This window comes from Natator depressus, chromosome 1 (assembly GCF_965152275.1).
Source record: "Natator depressus isolate rNatDep1 chromosome 1, rNatDep2.hap1, whole genome shotgun sequence".
NCBI classification, from domain to species: domain Eukaryota; kingdom Metazoa; phylum Chordata; order Testudines; family Cheloniidae; genus Natator; species Natator depressus.
The window spans coordinates 283387435-283404504 of NC_134234.1; the positions used below are offsets into that span (position 1 = coordinate 283387435).

The 17070-nt window shown below is 36.3% G+C and overlaps 1 protein-coding gene across 4 annotated transcripts in view; it reads right to left on the reverse strand.

Annotated features, from left to right (window-relative positions):
• Window positions 1-4783: 4783 nt before the first annotated feature.
• Window positions 4784-17070, reverse strand: part of CPSF6 (cleavage and polyadenylation specific factor 6) — a 64479-nt gene continuing 52192 nt past the window's right edge. For all 4 annotated transcript variants that reach the window (XM_074942071.1, XM_074942075.1, XM_074942074.1 and 1 more), the window contains one exon: window positions 4784-9742. The gene's annotated coding sequence lies outside the window, so the exon portion shown is untranslated. The remainder of the gene's footprint in view (window positions 9743-17070) is intronic.

Sequence of the window (17070 nt, forward strand, 5' to 3'; positions counted from 1 at the left end):
GGCTTGCCCTGCTCCGGCACTCCAGCTCAGGAGCGGGGTCTTGCCCCGCTCTGTACATGCCATGGCGCCATGTGGCTCCCAGAAGCAATGGCATGTCCCCCTTCTGGCTCCTATGCATAGGGGCAACCAGGGGGCTCTGCATGCTGCCCCTGCCCCAAGTGCCACCCCTGCAGCTCCCATCAGCCTGAAACCATGGCCAATGGGAGACGCAGGGGCGGTGCCTGCAGACAGGACAGTATGCAGAGCCACTGCATAGGAGCTGGAGGAGGAACATGCCACTGCTTCTGGGAGCTGCTTAAGGTAAGCGCTGCCTGGAGCCTGCAGCCCTGACCCCCTCATGCACCCCTATCCCCTGCCCCAGCCCTAATCCCCCCCTCCTACCCGCAAACCCCTCGGTCCCAGCCCAGAGCACACTCCTGCACCCCAACCCCACCCCAGAGCCTACACCCCAAGCCAGAGCCCTCACCCCCTCCTGAACCCCAACCCCCAATTTCTTGAGCATTCATGGCCTGCCACACAATTTCCATATCCAGATGTGGGTTTGCCCACCCCTGTTGTAGAATGTGGCTTAATTGTAAAAACTGGACTTGGAAGATAAAAGAGAAAAAGCCTTGCAGAAAGGGAGCCTAGTTGTAAATCTTGTCTACTCCAGGCCGAAGAAAAGGGTCCAGCCTTAAACTTCCCCAAACTGATTCTTAGCTATTGGTAATGACAATGCTTTTTTGTTAAAAGGTATAGAAGTGTACACTCTGAAAGAGTTCATTACTGGTGCCCGCTTCACCAAGCTGGAGCCAGCCAACATGGGTTTGAGCACCCTGGGTCTAATCCTCTTGTAATTAGCGATCAAATACTTATCAATGTTTGTTACTTTATGGATATAGTAACTGTTTATTAATTAAGCTTTTAGACATGTTTAGCACAACTGTATACCATTCAGCCTTTAGATTAAATAAAGGAATGTATGGTTAAATTGGTACAGTGATATCCTAGTAGTAATTCCAACTGTGAGATTCAGTACAGAAATGTAAAAGTTAAATTTCTTCATGTCCAGCAAAGCTTTAATTAATCAGAAAACAAGGAGCTTTCTCTCTCAATTCTGCTTTTGCCTGAAAGGCCCTCAATTCCCTCTGGAACAGCTTTTTAAGGGGAACAGTGGGGGCAAAAACCTAACTGGCTTCAAGACTGAGCTTGATAAATTTATGAAGCAGATGGTATGATGAGACTGTCTACTATGGTATATAGCCGATCTACGACTGCAAGCAGCAGTATCTCCAATGGCCGGTGATGGAACACTAGACGGAGAAGGCTCTGAGTTACTAGAGAATTCTTTCCCAGGTGTCTATCTGGTGAGTCTTGCCCACATGCTCAGGGTCCAAATGATTGTTATATCTGGGGTTGGGAAGGAATTTTGCCTCAGGTCAGTTTAATAGAGACCCTGGGTTTGTTTTTGGGGTTTTTTTGCCTTCCTCAGCAGCATGGGGATAGGTCACTTGCAGATTTAAACTAGTGTAAACGGTGGATTCTCTGTAACTTGAAGTTTTTAAATCATGATTTGAGGACTTCAGTAACTCAGAGGATAGGGGTCTATTACATGAGTGGGCGGGTGAGGTTCTGTGGCCTGCAACGTGCAGAAAGTCGGACTAAATGATCAAGATGGTCCTGTCTGAGTAATTCCACCATGTGGCAGCATCAGAGAAATATCTGCATTTTAGTTACAGAAGCCAAGTGGGTGGCAATCCAGAACTGCTGACGGTGGTATTCTGCCTTTTAACTGTGAAATTAACAGATTCTGAACTACATTAGTTATGTGAGGGGTCAAGCCTGAAGTTTTAATCTTACAGCAGCCATGCAACAGCTGCCTTCTGTCCCCTGCCAAACCTTAAAGCCCTGTCTGCGCACCATCGAAAAAAGACCCAAGGAAACTACAGGGCTCCTCCCTTCCCTGTTTAAAGTATTATTTGGAATCTCTCTTTATCCAGTTCATCCTTTGTTGTTAATCTCATTACACACAAGCAGAAGATATCAGTACTATCAATTCCTGATTGCAAATGTGATTATACAGCAATTCATGCTCACAATGTTGCTGTGTGAACTTCATTCCACAGTACTCTATGCATGACAATGCTGATGGTTAAATATGCATGGTTTAAACCAGGGGTGTCAAACTTATTCTGTGGTGAGGGCCATTTACCCCTTTTGGTTGGATTCCATAGATTAGAGACATAAATTGGGTGAGGTAGCATCTTTTATTGGACCAACTTCTGTTGGTGAGAGACAAGCTTTTAAGCCATACACAGCTCTTCTTCACAGACCCAGGAAATAAAATTTCTCAGCCAGCCACATTGCTGAGGCACACGTTTTTAGTACTGCCTCAGGGAAAACTCCCTCTCATTGGCTGCTTTCCCCACTTGCCCTCCACCTAGGAAAGAGTAGCCAAATCAGGACAGCTGCAGAGGTAGCGCTGCTCTCCCTCTCCACAGGAGCTCATGGCAGGAGGGAGCAAAAAGAGCCCAGCAACTCAGGGCAGCTGCTCCACTTCCTCCTCCTCTGCTCTTGTCAGCAATGGGAGGGATGTATTTTTTCCCTGCTTCCCCCTCCCTCCCTGCAACACTGGTCTGAGAAGGGGGAGAGTGGATACCTACTGCAGCCCCCTTACCCACTCCAAACATAGACCAGAGAGGGAAGAACCCCAGAAGCTGCAGAGACAAGGCTGGGACCAGGGGCAGAACTGATGGCAGGGTTGGGGGACAGGATTGGTTTAAATGGGAGAGAATTAACTGTTGGGCAGGAGGATAGGAGATGTGGGGTGAAGAGACCCTCCCTCACACAGCACCGGAAGCAGCTCTCTTCCCCAAGGCTGAGCTGCTTAGAGCAGCAGGAAGAAGCAAGAGGAAGTGAGAGGCAATTGCTCTTCTGGGCCTGGTGCTGCATGGCTCAACGGTGGCAACAAGTGGGGAAGGAATCTCCTGTTCGAGATGTGGTGAGAGCTCAGTTGACTGTGACCAGTCAGGTGCAATCTTGCGCCTCCCAGGCTCTGGCCCTTTTGAAGTGTAGCACCTGCAGGATGGATGCCTTAGAGGAGGAGGGAGCTGCAGACAGGAGAAAAAGATCTTCTGGGCCTTATGTTTGATACCTCTGGTTTAAACTAATTGTTTCTCTAGATGCAGCTTAGGAGGAGAAACATCCTCGAACTGCTTGCCTCCCATTGGATTCTCTTATATAAATCCGACAGAAGTAGCACAAGCCTACTCCTAGCAGAGCTAGCTTGAATGTTTCAATTTGGCTTTTGCGACCAGATGACCCATTATACTTGGACCTCTGCAGTCAGAAGGGTTATGTTCATTCATTTCATTATGACATATGTGGAGCTGTAAGCATGAATAAGTTAAGTAACTCATGTGTTTCTGAATGTTTCTTTCCTGTACATGGCATCACAGTATTGCCAACCTCAGGCATTCAATCAGAACAAAACAAAAAAAACACCTTGGAGCGCATTTTATTTGCCTTCTGAGCCTTTGGGGTACACTCAGGTCACATTTTTAAACCTTTTCTCTGCAACCATGAGAGCTGGAATTTGTTTTTTCTAAACTAAAGCTGAGATTCTCACATATGACTGCAGGAGATGGGGTTTTAAGAAAAAATACCAGGTATCATGAGACTAAAAATAAAATCATGGAAGGTGGCAATGCTGCAAAGTGCAACTTTAGGACAGTGCTATATTAATTGAACCATGTCAAACATCACTTTCAGAGCAACCACTGCAAGCAACAGACTCAATCTCAATTTTAATAACAGCTTTACTGTCCAACAGCAAAAACTATACACAGGGAACAGCAATTCTTCCCCTTTCAATCTTTCCTGGGTTGACAAACTGGTGAACAGATCCTCAGCATTACAAAGGATAGGGTTTCATTTGTTTAGAGTACGCCAGGTAGCAGATTTTTGCTCCAAACTACAGTATATGGCACACATTTTTGCTTTTGAATAATGTACGCTAATTTAAGGAAGAAAATGAACACACTGACAAAGATTTGCATAGCTTGCTTTGAAGTTCTCCTTTCTTCATCATCTGAAACGCAGTGAACCACAGGTTTTTTAAATGGTGAGAAAATGGGTGCCTTCCAGTATTAGAAATTACCAATATCAAATTGTCCTACTTAGGCTAATGAATGTTTCTCTCACTTTTCTTCTTCCAAAGTTGAGCAGAAAAGTGTTTGCTATTTTAAAAATAAGATGACAAAATTAAAAGGGCAACTGTTGGCCAAGGAATAAAAATATTTCTAGACAAGAATTTCGTCAATTTCCACACACAATATTACTGTTTATATTGCCTGAATCTCTCAGCTGGATAGAATCTGACATGCGGAATGCTGTAAGAATGTTAGACGAAATAAAAATGACACACAAAGGTTTTTTTTTTTTTTAAAATAAAAATTGAATTTTATTTCTTCATTACAAGGTAAACTAGCATTGCAGTTTAAGACCAACAAAAAGGTTGGACAGCAAATTGCTAAATAGTCTTCTAAAGGCTGGAAGAAAGGTAATTAAAAAAGAAAACCAGTGAAAAATGAAAATTAATGCAAAATTCTAAGCATAACATGAAAAAGGAATGAGTCTTAAAGTTAATTTAGAATCCTAGGTGCCTTAATTGAAAATGTATTCAGAAATGCACCTTACCTTGCTGAGAAATCTAGGTCTCCAGAAACTCAATACCTTATGACACTCTTTGGCCTGCTGGTATTAGGAAGCTGTTACTATTCATAAAAACCCTTTTTGAGTCAGGCATTCATACAGATACCAGATCAGTTTACAATTTGCAATGTAATAATTCTGCATTTCTATTAATACAAAAATTTCTAAGGTCACACTTTAAAATTATGTCTTGAACAATTGCACCTTTGCGTAGACATCAGGGGAGAAGAACAGTACAGGAAGACCATATAAGGCTGAAGGAGTCATCAGTGCTAGTTAGCCTTTGTAAATTTCCCAAAAAGGAATTTATTCTCCTTTCAAGCACTATTTTTTTCGAGACATCAATAATAGTAAGCAAACTGAATTTGACATCACTTGTACTCAGAATGCATACCCCTTATTTTCTCAGCTTTATAGGATGTCATGGGAATGTATATATTTAATAACACAACATGTGGCAACAATATGAACAGTTCAAAATCTTCTTTACACAAAATACACTAAACAAGGGGCTGTGGTGTCAACAAGCTCTATTAATTGGTTATATTACAATTCTATTAATGATGAATTCTATAAATTTAAGATTATTCTATTTTACCATCATGTTTGGTTGGGAAATTTCAAATTAAATTTCTCCTTATTTCAATGAGATAAACTATAAATTTGACTACCTTCAGGTTAGCACCTGTAACAAAACTAGTTATGTTTCAGAAGATGGGTAGAAAAACTTTAAAACATAGTTGGATCTACACCAGAACACAAATATCCACACTTAATAACTCGGGGTAAGGAAAGGACTCAAACCTCCAAATTTCAACTGGCCTCAAAGGTTCAAAACCTAGAGGGGCCCTTTATCATGTCTGATCCAACACAGGAAAAATCCTGAGAGAACATATGACCATGGATATTTCCATTAAAAAAAAAAAAAAAGACTTAGCTTTCGTTCAGCCTCTAAGCCTAAAATGATCTGGATCTAAGATGACCCTTTAGACCATCCCTATTTTAAAAAAAGAGGGCCTTTTATCAATATTGTAAACATTATAGCATCTTTAATCTGGAACTTTTCACCACGAGTTATCCCACTGTAAAAAAAAACAACCCCCTAAATTGTAGAAGACTAAAGGTTCTGAATAATGCACATTCAGTCCTGCCTTGTATGCTAAAATCATTTCACTACACTAAAAGACATATAATATCACCCTCTACCTGAATAATTTTGATCATCCTAAAAATTAATGCTGTTTCTTTCCAAAGTCAAAAGATGTGTATTATGAGGAATGCTGCCTGCTACAGGAAAATCTATATATTCTGATCACTACTTTTCTTCTATGAGAATATGAAGTTTTTATTTCTGAATTTCAGTGCAAAGGAATTTAGGGTCTTAAGTCTTTCAAGTGTAAATGAAATATTAAACATACATTTTTTTATATAATGCTATATGACACAGTGTACCTTAACTAGCATAAAGCCAGGGTTTTAAGGCCATAACCTAGTTTACACAAAACAGTGATAAAAAATTTATGCAAGGGGCATAAGATTCCACAAATAAAATTAGCATAAAAAAAGTCACTAAATTGTACATTGACAGAAGTATGAGTAAGGAAAGGAAAAAAGAAATAAGGTATTTCTAAAAAGAATGCCATGTATTTTTACTAGAAACACAAATGACAAATATACACATTTAAATTAACCACATGCAGCTAGGGAAAACATTTACAAGGACTTGGGTATGCAACTAAGCATAATCAGATTGAAAAAAATACAGCATTAAAAAAAACCCTACAAACCTCAATACTCTCAACAAAGAAACTAAATCAGAATATCCACTCATAATCAAGTTAAAACCTAAATTTAATAATGTATCTTTTGTCTTACACATACAAATGCAATAGCCATTTGAGAGCCGAATTATACGTAATTTAAAAAAAAATTGACAAATGCCTGTCTTGTGTAATACAATCTGAATTTAGGTTGTTGGCACATTAAAGAACAGAAAGGGAATGAGAACAAAAGGTGCATGTTTCCCCAATATATTCCACTGTTTTTCGGTCTGTAAAAACACCTTTTTCAAAAGCAGACTAACTTTCTTAGCTAACCTGACTATAATCTTATTTTTGTTGCTTTAAAAAAAAAAATCCATTATTTCAGGTAACTGTTTAATCCTTTGGACAAGAGCCATATGATGTTAATTTAAAACGTTACTTATGAATGCCCACATACAAAATAGGAAGTACTTCCTAACAGACTATTTTGTCCTTTCACAAACAGAAGCAGATTAAATACAATTGGATACCAAAGAATGCTTCAATAGCAATCAACGCATCATCCAGGTGCATCACCACCTGCTGGTAAACTAAAACTGACATCTGAGAGAGCACAGAACATTTTCAGTACTGCTTAATAAACTGACGCATGATACAAATTCCATTGCAGATCTAATTACACAAATGAAACGTAAAAGGGGACATATTCCTTTTTGGTGTCTGTAAGGGTTTTTGGATCATTTTTATATACACATGATCTTTTCACTTTAAACCAAAACAGATTTTACAAAAGTAAACCCACAATGAAAAGATAATCCATCTAATCACAAGACACATCAGAGCACTATCTAACCACTCAAACTATATACATATTGAGACTAGATAGAAATTAGGGGCCTCATCTATTATGACCTCACCAACAAGCCAGGCAGATTTCTATTAAAAGTTTAACTCTTATGTTGGATATTTTGGTGTCTCCATTGCTATCAATGGATGTCTCTACAGAAGGATGAGAAACGGAAAGAAATGATACCTAATGTGGAAAGAGTAGCAGTATCATTCATCAGTTTCAAATAACTAAATTGAGCAAATCTTGGTTCCTGCTTAATTATTTAATTTTAGTCATGAAATTAAAAAATACTTCTTTTCTGGGTTTAAGCTTTCTAGCCATGTGGATACATTACTTACCTGCTGCCCCTTCGGTATTAGCTATTTCCCATGTAATAGGTATATGCAGGTTATTTCTTTCCTTAAATGTATTACAAGTAACAGTAAACAAACAATGTTTGTCAAGAAAGCTAAGAAGTTGCATCAAAACTAGTTAAAACCAACACCTATTCACAAAAACAGGGAAAAGTCATGTGACTTGTTTGATACAATGTTCAGTATACAATGTTTTAAAAGTCAGTTTTCATTTTTAAACAGGGTTAAACATCTGAAATTCAAAAGCAAGTAGTTGGACAAACACCAATAATCCCATGCATGAGAACCTGAGGTACAGAATTTAAGCAATAAAAACGTGCAGAGGCATGTGGGCAAGTCCAATAGTATCAGCCTAGCTGCAGCAAATCTAGGGTGATGATGACAAAAATTAATTTAAGAGTCTCAGTGTTATGTAAAGCTTTTGCAGTCGCACAGGATAGAGGCCCCAGTTCAATAAAGCACGTAAGCATGTGTTTTCCTGAACAGGATCTTAATACTTAACATAAAATTAAGTTATAAAACAAACCAATGATTTGTTTTAAAGATTACCTTTTGAAGCCACTGAGGTCTTGAAACTTAGCTTAAAACATTAAAACATGCCCTGCAAGCTATCTGTATAAGGAGAAGTGGAAAACTTCTCAGACTAATATATTAAAGGGACTCAAAGTATATTTTAAAGAATGAACATCCACACCAGTCTGGAAAAGCAAACTGTAAATTTGCTCAGTGTTATACACACTTCCTATTGTTCTAATTTATATCCTTCATAAAATTCAGAACAAATTCTAGTTATTTGAAATTTGCTTTAATTCTTTAGTTCAAGCTCTGATATTAAAATGTTTGAATTCTAACTTCCAATAAATTGTTTTTAGACAAGTTTGCAAAACCTCATGACTAAATCTATTTCACTTTTTGTTAAGGCAGTAAAGCATTCCCCACCAGTGCACATGGGATGTACAAGCGTACCTTCCCCCCTTTACACAGATATGTGGATAAACCCCAGTGTTAAGAAAATACCAAGCCCACTGGAATCCATATTATCTGAAAAAATGGAAACATCATGACTGGTTTCATCGGTCACATTTTTCTAATATACAGCTATGTACAGATTGCCTATGGCCTTGGAAAAACCTAAACACACACAAGCATTATTAACACAAAACCGTAAACAACTGCAGCTGTATTTCAAAAAGGCCAGCATTTCCCAACATTAACAGTTTAAATGAAACTAATGTAAACTGTAGCATCTTAGTCCAGCTGCATGTTGTAGGAGACAGTTTTCAGTTTACTAAAATCATCAACCTAGGATTTCCTCTCCCCAAAACAATGACAGACTATGTCAATCAAACTGCAGTTTTTACAATTTTACATGCCTTTCAGCAAATTCACAGGCCATCTATGTAAAAACTGCTAGAAAAGCAAATTATTAAAGCCTTTGTGTAATCACCTATTTGTATATCAAAATCATGTGTGAAAGAGTGGCATTAATATTTTTAAGTCACTGAATGCAAGATCAGGTTGATGCATATGCAAAAACTCTATTGCAATGCTTTTTAAAGACAGTATAAATGTTTTCATAGAATCATTATCTTTAAATATTGCTGAACACAAGACTTTCCCTGAGGTGTAAACATCAAATAACTTGAACAGCTTTACACATCAGCCCCATTAAAGAGTTTATTACAACACTACATCTACTGTAATCAAAGTGGTGCTGTATACAGACATTATCATATGAACATTTTTAACAAGAACAAACTACTATAAAAACAAGGATTTACTTGACTTTTTTCCAATTGCTTGCACATTATAATTGCCAAATGTATATAACCAGTAATAAAGTTGCAAAAGCTAGAAGTTTTAAATCACACAGGTTTCCCTCAAATAAAACAGTTAAGCAACATAAAAAAGTAAAATAGCTACTGGTTACCATGTATGCAGATTTGCTTTATTCAGATCTATTCCTGTTCATTTTATCCATGAATCCTTACAGGCTCAGTTCAATCACAAGAAGCAAACCGCTGGATAAGCATCTTTCCATGAAGAATGTTTCTTGTCTTTGCAAGGTGTTCCTCTTCCTTCAGCTGTAATGTGTCAAAATTTGTGATGTAGATTTTGCTAGTCCCCATAATACACAGAAAAATGTTGGCTTAACTATACATACACAAGTCGTGCACCTACTTCACCATAATGTAATCTAACACAAATAAAAGATATTGAAGCAGCAGCTACTTGTTTGGCTGAGAATTCTCAAAGTGTACAATAATTGTTCTAGAACATCTATTTTTAATAAATATTAATAGTTGTACAAGAAAGTTGAAAAAAATGCAATTTAACTTAAATACCAAATCACAAGAAACAAATAGCTACTGTTTCGGTGAATGATGGAAACATTTATATAGAACATTTCCTGAAGTATTCATACTGCAAGAGTCAGTAAGTACTTGGATGATGCTGCCAAAACCAGATTTGTTCTTTACATTTTTACCCACCCATTTACAGCAATTCTAAACTAGCTCTTTCACAATTAAATACTACACTAAATGTTTAATGAAGTGGGTGTTTTACAGATTAGTAATATATTTAACAGTGCACAATATTTTCTGCAATTTATCAGCTTGATGCCAATGTTACAAAATTTAGAAACTAACAAATTAATAGGGGCTCTGGATTTTTTTTTTTTTTAAAAAGTACTGTCACAAAATTACAAAAACCCACTTTGTTTAAAAAAAAATACAATACAGATGAGAATTCAGGTTTCCCCACACAAAAACAAAACAAAAAACAAAACACCCTACGTCCTACTTAGACTAAATTATTTCAGCAATCAATTTATCTAATAAAGGAACCAGAACAACCATTTAAATATAATTGTAGCATTCACATAGTACTTGGATGGTATAATTCCATTCACTGATGCTTCATTTAAAATTCCATTACAAAACACAACTAGATAACTGTACGTTATCAGTAGGTCACAATTTCCACATTCAACAACTTCATGAGAATTTAAATCAAGTTGCTTAAAAGAACCCAACACATTAATCGGTCATTTAAAAAAAACCGGACATTTAGAGAAGCAATTTCATGAACACACACCAATGCACAGCTGTCATAAGGATTCTTGTACTACTAAAATGGTTCATGATAATTAGGAGACAAACTTGTGTTGGATGGATGATAATTAATTAGTTGTCCTTCCTTCCCCCACAATGACTGGTAGTGTTTGATTTTTAAAAACAAAAACAAGTTATTATCTATACGCTACAGTCTGCATATAGCAGAATCACTGAAATTTGAACTAGTGCCTGGAAGACCTTTTCAAATCCATGAACTTTGCTATCAAGTGACAAATGTATTGACTAGTGACTTCCTTTGGGGATTCTCTCCTCCAAAAGAGACCAGATCCCCACAGCTGCTTTTAAAACTTGATTTTTCAATAGCAAAAGTAGTACTAAAGTGTCACGTGCATGCAAAACGAACATTTGCAATTGAAAGCCAAGTTATTAATGCAAACAAGGGATCTCAATGTTTCAGAGGAGCAAATAAATAAATGACAGCTGCGAGACTGCATGTCAGAATTTGCTGCTCTTGCAGTACAATGCTATGCAGGAATAGTGGATCTTTCACAGCACTGCTACAGTGACAGTTAACAGATCCAAAAGCATAAATTTGATTTACAATACTAGCATAAAAAGTTTGAGCCCAATGGGAGAGTTTGCTAGATTTTCTAGAGTTCATAAAGAATCACAGGTACTTTTGAAGAACCTGTACAGGATCACCACTTTTTTATTTAGGCACTATGCAGATTTTAAGAGACTGTCAAGATTATACTGAAGCTAAATTACAAATTACGAAACATAAAACACTAAAATTCCCAAAACTGTTATAAATTCTTGTTTAAAAAAAAAAAAAAAAACCAACAACTGTCAACATATTCTGGCTAATTAGCAAACTTAGATTTAATACTTCCTACAGTAGGAAATAAATCTGTATGCATTAACATTTCAACATTCTACTTTGTAGAATAATGAAGTACAAAACAGCTTATAAATAGGGTAAAATGCAAAAGGTTACATATTGAAATTTCTTTTTTGTCGACGCCTTTTGGCGATACCACTTCTTTCCTTGTCTAAGAACTGCTTATTTCCATACCGTAAAGAGCTTTCCAGTGTTCCTGTTAATAAAAACTGATTTCTTTTCCTAACATTTTAAATATCTTAATCTCAAAAACTTTGCTCATCTCTTAAGGTATTATATATATATTTAAATTGCCAGTGTTGGGCTTTTTTTGTTTTTCATATACAGAAAATTTTCTAATTTTCTAATATACATTTTTTTAACGTGGATCAACAGGTCCTTTTTTATTTATTTTTTTATTTTTTTTGTGGCGCTTGCAGTAGCAGCTTGAAATATACACATATATTTTTAAAAACTTCTGCATGTCCACATAAGTATTTTAACAGCTATGAAATGAAAGTCTGAGAACTTCTATCATTATACTTAAAAGGCTTTACGTGCATATGCCCTTTAAATAAATGCAATACCCTAAACAAACGTATCCATTTCAAGGAACAATTACAGTCTATCACAGTATATTCACATTTGGGGTGGGGAGGGGTGTGTGTGTAAAATACAGATTTATTCCACATACGAATAGTTCCTAACGTGTTCATGTACTGCAATAAAATTCTCCTTTTATCTTATTTTATACAAACAAAAAAAAGTAAGTAATTACACAAAGGTCAAATCTTACAAAAATTCAGTTTCAAGGCTGAAATTCATTCTTCAACTCAACCTAGTGTCCATAGTATTAAATACCTCCCAAAAGTGAGATTATATTTTCCAGTAACACTTACATGCGACAGGGTGAGCAGAGAACAGTTTCAACCATGACTCTAAATTCATTTGCTCTTCTGTATTTAAGCCAGAAGAAATTCTATGAATTCAGTTCTGTTTATCATTAGTGTAAATGCTATTCTTTCACTACCCTTTTACATATGCTTCTTCACCTATTACTACGGTACTTACCTTACACCTTTGCTCAACCTTAATCTATACTTTAAGGTGAACACCAAAACCACCCCCACCCTACAAAAATAACTATTATGAAAGGAAAATATATTCCCAAACTCCAGTTTCATGTCACTATAAACCTTTTCTATTACCCCAGCTTGTCTGTCCTTTGAAAATAACTGGTAACTTAGTTCATAAATGTGTTCAGCAGAGAGATTTGCATTTTCTAACAAATTTGCCTAACAAATTAGATTTTTAGTGTTGCAGTGTTTTACCTACAATAAAACAGACTACTAAAAATATGACATCAATATATTGAAATATATACCCTTTTACAGAATACAGAAAATTTTCATAAGGTTTCATTAAAAAATAAAATGCAATTTCTCTCTTTGGAAAGAAGAAACTAGGTTGTAGTTTACAAATTAAAAAGCTGTTAGGCAAGTATCTTTCACATTCAGGTATGAGGAAGACACAGAAAGGCAGAGCAAACTGCCACAGAGAAACATAAAAAGGGAAATATATGTTGGATTTTTTAAACAAACAACTTAGTTCTCAAACCACAGTAAGCAAAAGGAAAAAACCTAACCCAATTTATTCATTCATTGAACAATACTGTATCCAGCCAACCCTCTGACAGTTTTCAAATGTAAAGCAGCCACATTAAAGATACATTTCTTGTGGAACTGCTTCACAATGCAAATTTCAGTCATAGATATTGACTGTACAACTGAGTGAAAAAGAGACAATGCAAGGTGTAGGGAAGATGGAAATATAATGAATCCCAGGCCCATTAGTAGTCAACATAAGATTGGCAGGAAAATTACAGTAATGTGTGCAGACAAAAAAGATATCAGATACCAATAGGATTAAGAAACAGTATACAAAATTATACATTTGAAAAGAGTTAAAAGGCAAGATTTTAGTTTTGCCCTTTAAAAAAAAAAAATCAAACATGGATTTTATCAGAGCATCCCCGAAGGAGATGATGAAAGGGCAGAAATTGTGCAAAGGCACTGTAAACTTAAAATGATAGACTACCCGCTTCCATAAAGCATTGAGGCAGTCGCAAATACAAAATAAATTTTATACAGCAAAAAAGGAAGAGCATACCACTGAGGTACAGCTGCTCTTTTACACTCTCTCCTCCAGAATGAGTTTCATGAATTCAACCCAATGTACAAAAAGCATGATACCTCTTATGAGAAATACTAGCTTTACAAAAAAGGGCCTATTGATGTTCATAGAATAACAAAAAAAGAGAGACATAATATTGCACATTCTATAGCTGTTGCCATCTTTTTCAGTTTCCAAATTAACATCATGTTTCCCCAAGTACAATATTTTTTAAAATAAAAGAGTCTAGGTGTATCTGAGAAAAAATGGTAGCAATATCTCCAAAATTAACTATCACTGAAACAATGCCAAAAAGCTTAGTACAGTTAGGCACTGAACAGTACTACTGTATTGTTTGAGATATGCTAATAGTTATTAGCTTTAATTAAAAAACAATCAATATGCAAAATAAAACATATTTCCATTAATTGCAAGTTCTCAAAAACAGGCTCATTTATCTGACATTTAACAAGTGAAGTGGTTGTCAGTCTTATGAGCATTCAACTTTATTTTCCATGGAAAACAGGAATCTACCTTTAACAACGTATTATCAAGTACAATATTCTTCTACAAACACAGAAAGGACAAGTTGTGTGATTTTTTATTTTTATATAAGCGACACTAATACTCAAGATCAGCGGTTCTCAAACCGTGGGTCAGGACCCCAAAGTGGGTCGCAACCCCTTTTTAATGGGTCGCCAGGGCTGGCATTAGACTTGCTGGGGCCCAAGACCGAAGCCCAAGCCCCACCGCCCAGGGCCAAAGCCAAAGCCCAAGGGCTTCAGCCCTGGGTGATGGGGCTCACGTTACAGGCCCCCGCCTGGGGCTAAAACCTTTGGGCGTTGGCCTCCCTGCCTGTGGCGGTAGGCTCAGGCTTTGGTCCCCCTCCTGGGTCATGTAGTAACTTTTGTTGTCAGAAGGGGGCTGCGGTACGATGAAGTTTGAGAACCCCTGCTCAAGATTATTTTACCACAGATGGACACAAGTACTTTATTTTTGGACTGTATACTCCAGAAGTACACTAAAGGCTTAAGGATTTTGCTTACAGTGGTATGAGAACAGGAAGAGAAATAAGTTATGAAAAATGGAGCACAAAGTCTACATACATATTGAATATTACAATGTTCGTGTACCTTTCCTCTTTGCAGTTCATTCCAAATTCAGTTTAATTGTGCAAAAAAATTATACAATTAGAAAACAGCTGTCCCAATAACAAAAACATAAAATGAAATAATGTGTAACATTCAGAAGTTATTAAAATCCAGACAGTGAGATTAAGATGGGACAGTAATAGCTGAAATACATAATTGAACCACCAGTTAAACTAAAACCTTTCTAAAAATCAGGGGCTAATGTTGATGAAGTTACATTACTTTTCTGTTTGTACATGTTCATTTTGGTGTTACTCCTCCTCTAAATCGGATTCCTCTGATTATTAACACATAGGTTCTTGATTTTCTAGAATATTACTTTACATCAGAAAGTTGTACTTTTTTTTTTAAAAATCAACCACCGTTCTGCAGTTTTACATTAATAATTATACCACTATGCTAGCAAAAGTTACAGACTTCAGGAAAACATTCAAATTAAATAACTATTTGCCAAGATTACACTGGCAATGCACATAAGGACCAACTGCCCAACTGAAAGCGTATAAGTCAACTCGACAACTTAGTTTTTGATCACTAAATGTACAAACAGAAGTGTGAAAATTTGATATGGTACATTTGAGGTTTTTTTCAATAAAATTTTATAAAACATTTATTAAATTATTCAAATTTAATCCAGCTATATGAACGCAAGTAGATACAAATGACAAAATGAGTAATAAAAAACTGATTAATGTTTCACAGCATACAAAACTTTACAATGAACTTTTAAAACCCTTCTAAGATGAGCATGTTTAACATTTTTGTTAAAATATGCAAGTAGGGTATCACAGCACTACTAAATTTACATGGGAATAAAGAGAGGAAAACCACTGTCATTCATATCTTTCAGGCACAGAAACTCGCATTATCTGGTAAAACACTGGCATAAAGGGTGAAAAAATGTTCCTCTCAGTATTTCTATTATTTTAGAAGTGACTGGGAACCTTTGGTTACTGTTCATAAACAAATCTAAATGTAACACCCCCACTCGCAACCCCCCCCCCCCCAAAAGTATGAAAACATATATCTGGTGAAAATGAAACACACACCAGAAGATTACTGAAATTAAGTACTGTACAAAAACTACAAAAAGTAAGCCCTTCTTTAATAGGACAATAATAAGACAAACTGTTTACAAGTTATCTTTTAAAATACCAACTTCTCATTTGCATGTAGTTCACTAAATCTGTCCTTTAAATACCAGTCTATTTTCCTCTTCATTAAGGGGAATTTATCTACTCAACTCCTCTTAATCCTAATGGAAATCCTGGTGCACAACACACAAATTTAAAGGGAGGTTGCGTATGTAAAAATCCCACGTGTACTGAGTTGAATAAAATAATTCAGATAATCTCACACAGCATGCTTAAAATGTGTGAGCATATAAATAAATAAAACAAAACAGTGTTATGGTAAATACTAAATGCAACCATGTTTCCTCAGACACTTTGTGGGAGAAAATATATCTATACTTCATATAGAAGTTCCACGATACAGACACCTCGTTTCAATACATGAAAATTGAAAGCTTCAATAATCAAGTGCATCCAAAGTAACTTCCCACCTTAATTTTAATTTATGGAACTTCAAATTAACAGTATTTAATGACATTTACTCATCTTCCCCTGAAGAAGTGAAAGCCTTGGAAATGCAACGATCATTCAGCTCAACTGGGTTACCTCCTACACAATACTACCTACATGTAGCACTTAAATACAACAGAACCTCAGAGTTAGGAACACCAGAGTTACAAACTGACCAGTTAACCTCACACTTTATTTGGAAACGGAAGTACCAGAGACAGCAGCAGAGGCCACAAAAAAAAAAAAAAAAAAAAAAGAAGCAGCAGCAGCAAATACAGTACAATATTGTGTTAAACGAAAACTACTAAAAAACAAAGGGAAAGCAGCTTTTTTTTCTGCATAGTAAAGTTTCAAAACTGTATTAACTCAATGTTCAGTTGTAAATTGCTGGAAGAACCACCACAATGTTTTGTTCAGAGTTACGAACAACCTCCATTCCCAAGGTGTTCGTAACTCTGAGGTTCTACTATACATTTAAAAACAAATTCGTGGTAACTAAGGAAAATCCGCTTTAATGAAAGAAACCACATTCAATCATGTAAATTT